This window comes from Python bivittatus, unplaced genomic scaffold (genome assembly GCF_059951505.1).
Source record: "Python bivittatus isolate LINGU-HERP-01145 unplaced genomic scaffold, Pbiv_v1 ctg000350_np1212, whole genome shotgun sequence".
In the NCBI taxonomy this organism is placed as follows: domain Eukaryota; kingdom Metazoa; phylum Chordata; class Lepidosauria; order Squamata; family Pythonidae; genus Python; species Python bivittatus.
Genome location: NW_028277074.1, coordinates 21,374,621 through 21,379,280, shown reverse-complemented (window position 1 = coordinate 21,379,280; position 4,660 = coordinate 21,374,621).

Below are 4,660 nucleotides of genomic sequence, written 5' to 3'. Positions count from 1 at the left end.
ATTTCAGTTACTTGGAAGTAGGTGATTCTGGTTCTATTTTTTTTTTTAATTTAAATTTTATTTTGCAAATATATATGGCCACCCATCTCACATAACATGACTATGAATGGCATACAAACCCAGCAACAATTAAAACAACATAACCAATCTTAAAACACTGAACATAAATCAAAATGAAAAAGCCAAGTTCACTGGAGAATAACAGTCACCTTACTACATGGGATCCCCAAGGTTGCTGTAAAAACCACGTTTTAAAGGTTTTCCAGAAGGGTTGCAAGGATGGGACCAACCTCACCTATACCTTTGTTGTATATGTTTAATCCCATTAAAGCAGCAATGTTGAAAGGAACACCCAAAGATAGACATGGAATCATGAAAGGAGTCACTGAGTTGAAGCCTCCGTGACAGATAGTATTCTTTGCTAATCTGAAAGATTGTTGATGGGTGTTCAAACTACGGTAACTACGGGAAAATAGCTCTAGCAAATAAGAAATACTAAGAAGTGCAAATGTTCATTAAGGACAAATGTCCTTGACTTGATTACTTTGGACTCCAGAGATAGGTTTGTAAGTTCAGATATCCAGGACTAGGAGAACAATAAAAGAAGCAAAAAGAGATGCAGTTGAATTAAAAAAAAAATACTGCAAGCTTATTAGTAGACGCCGTCTTGAGATATTATTATCATCATCATCATCATCATCATCATCTTCCACATACCTGAAAAAATTGATGTGGCCATTGATGACAAACTGCTGTAAAGAATGTAGACAGGTATTGTCATTATTAATAGAAGCTCTATGCCAAAATCCACTGAAGTAAGTAGAAAGAACTCCAGTTGTACAAAAGGCTTTGATGGCAAAGTATTTTATTCATTGGTACAATTCTTGCTAAGTTTCTTAATAAACTGAGGATGTTATGCTGCACTGTGTAGCACTCCAATGAGACTGAACTGAAATTTCAGTCCTTTGGATTCTGGATTCAAGTTGGGAGATCCATCTTTAAAGACGTTCAGTTTATGCAAAGGTTTATTGTGTGAAAATATTTATACATCATGTATATATCCAAATGCTATATGTGCAGACTTTTGAGTCTGAGTAGGATTCAATTGCAAGAAAAGCCCTGGAAACTAGTAAATATTAGATGTATTATGGTATATCCTTGCACATGCACACACAAATACACACACACATACACACACACATACACAAGCATATGTTTACAGTATTAACTTTCTAAAGATCCTTGCTGTTGATCAAGTTTCTAGAGGGAACTTAAATATGCAGAAATTGTACAATAAGATTTTAAGTCAACATTTTCAGGGGGAGAAAGGATATTGTGAAGTAATGTTTTGAGATCCACTGAATCTGTAACAATTCTGCACATGAATGCAAGGCAGTACAAATTTTTGTTAGAAAGTATCCAATTCCTTGCACGGAATCTTCTTATCAGTGTATAAACCCATGATCCCTGATTCTCAAGAGAAATTGAAAGATGCACTATCCGTCAAAAGGTAAAAAAATACGTTATAGAAATTATTAGAGCAAAGTGGAGCCATATGATTTGAATCACATTTTTAGAGATGTTCACCATTAGGTTAGTTGAATTACTAAGTATTACTTTGAAATGAAATTAAACTGCATTATCTATAATTGATTTGGTGCCATATCAAAATATGTTTTCAGGAATACAGAGTCAGGTCAACTTTTTCTGACATGAAGATTTGATTGGTAAAAAGTTGCTCCTTGCAAAGATTTTGCTGAGAAGTTATATTTAACTAAAACCTTGTGCACAGATCCATGACAATTTATCTCTCAAGGGTTTATGATTATGGCCAATTCTTAATTTAGAATGGTTATCAAGCAAACATTCATTGAGATACTGATTTATTTGGATATTGATGTCCAAAAATACACAATGAGTTTTGTTTTGTTTTAGTCCCCTAACTTCACTGCAATGAGCAAAGACAGGAAATTATATGTTGTTTCCATATGTATAGTGTGTGTGTGAGTGTGTGTACAAGAGTGTGTGTCCATATATATATATAGGTGTGTGCATTACAAATTATGTAATTTCCTATGGAGAAATGAAATCACAAACATAATATTGTATTTGTACTGATGAAATGCATGTTACTTTCCTTCATGGCTTTCACTTCACCATCATGAATTTTCAGCCTTTGGAATGAGGTTAATCTTTAAACTGCAGTCACAATACACTGAAACTCTTTGTATATGGAATCGGTGGTAATTAATATTCAAACTGCATGTGTTTTGCAAAACGTCTTGGTACTCAAATGTTACTGAAACTGCACACTTCATCATTGTTCAAAATTCCCTGTATTGCCCAATCACTTCATTTATATTTGAAATGAGGTATGAATAGAGGCTCTGTCCCATAAAATGTGCCATTATATTATACTATCAATATTGTGAGCAGCAATCAGCAGCAAGTTTGAAATTATATGTTAGTTAGTTTAGTGGCCCACTCAAGTTCAAGATGCTTTCAGCTGTCAAGAAAAAAACTCGGTGGAAAGCTATAAGCTATTTTTAAGTATGTGTGACTCAATGGATTCAGGTAACTTATTCTATGTGAAATTCAAAACTGAAAAGGAAAACGTGAGGAAAGTTTAGACAGGTCTGAAATCCTATATGTTTGCGTAACATTTGTTTCTAGAAACCTGAACCACAAGTTAAGTTTAGAATACTACTGGTTTTTCAGTATTTTGTAACAATAGAATAGAATAGAATAGAAATCTTTATTGTCATTGTACAACTTGTACAATGAAATTAATGCCACCCCAGTGCAGCTTTAAAAATATAAAAACCATAAAACACTATTTTGAACAAGGAAAATGAAAAAATAGTGCCAGAACATGAAGAGTATAAATACTCCTGCATGATTTGTGACCTATCAGCTGATTGGAGCCCATTAGATGACAGGTATCTCATCAAGGCTCATCTGAAACAACAGAAACAAGCTTTTGGTAAGGTTACCCAAAGGTTGTATTATAAAACTGATGGGTATACACTCTTGTGTGTGCACCAAACAGAAAACCGCAGCATTTTTGGTATCTCAGGAATGGTGAAACATATCATATATTTGATAAAATCAAACAAACTTGTTATATTATACCTGCATCATTTCTAGATTATAGATAATTTAGATTAATTTGGTTCATTGTAATGAATGTGTGTGGTGTGTGTTTATGTTTGTGTGTGTGTGCGTGTGCGCGTGCATGTATCTGTATCTGCATGTTTGTGTGTGTGTGTATACACACATATACATATACACACACACACACACTTTCTGCAGTTAGGAAGATATTTTTCTTTTTTTGTGTGTGTCTCTTATTGCTAGATAGCAATATTCACCACAATTTTGTGTGATATTTCACAACCACTGTAGCTCAAAATGAAAAAAGATCTTTCAAACCAGGAGGAAGTACACTCGAAATTTCCTGCCAAGACTGAATGAACATGAAGAAGTGACACTATCTATATTTTATGATGGTCACTCTAATATTTCTCTCACTTCAAAATTATACTAGTTCACCTATTGATTGGCAATGTAGGATCTTGAGATTTCAAGTGTCCTTTACAAGAAATATTTCAAACTCCATATAAAGCTTTGTGGTATAGGAACAATCATTAATGCAATAAATGTATGTGTTTGTTTAAAAAACATATATGACTGCCTATTCCAAGAACCACACTATTCTTTGTTTTTTCCTGGCTCTAGAAGTCTCTTCTGCATCTTCCATGGTCTTCTTGTATTTCCTCATTATCCCTCAAGTGTAACCTTTATTAAATGTTGAGGCAAGCATGCTTTTGGACATCCCAGAAAGAAGTGCTGCTTTGTTAAACACAAAGCTTGGTTCTGAGTACCTTTTTTCCTCACTTCTATTTTCAGTAATCACAATCTAGTGAAGCCATGTGGTAGTTAATAAAAATTCCTCCCTTTCCCCTTTTTGATTCAGATGTATGAGGTAAAGAGGTCCATATTCTTCCCTGTGTGGGGACAGATCATAAAGGAAGAAAAAATGCCTAACTCTCTTCTGCTACCTCTTGCCTTTATTTCAGTTTTCAATGTAATTCTTCCTCCTGTTCCTTTCTTTGAAGCCAAATAGCCACTGTTTATCATCCACAGACGACAGCCTCAGTCACGCACACCCTGTCTTGCTTCCATTTTGAGGAGAGCCTGTGCTAAGCATCATAAAATATATGTGCAGGGAAGTGGGGAAGACAGGAAGAAGGAGGTGATGAAATCACTTACATCATTTCTGGTTAGTTAACAAAAAATGAAAGCTAAGAATTTTACAAAGGTTAACCAGAGGTCCCTATAGAAATTACTTTTATGAAAAAACTAAATATTTGCATCTTTATATTTACAGACTGAATGAAGAATAAGATCTCAATGAGCAAGGCAGGGCAGTTTACCAAGCATAATTACATTATTCTAGTAAAGTAACTATTTTAGTCCTTTGCAGAAGAAACAATTTTGTATATGTTCAAAGAGCAGGAAAGTTACTGTGGTTTTAAAAGAGATTGAACAACTTTAATAAAGAAGATTCCAGTGCACAAAAGTGCCAAAATAAATGTGTTATTCTTTAAGATGACACAGACTTTCTAGCTTAGAAAGTGTTTAATTAGAAAGAAAATGG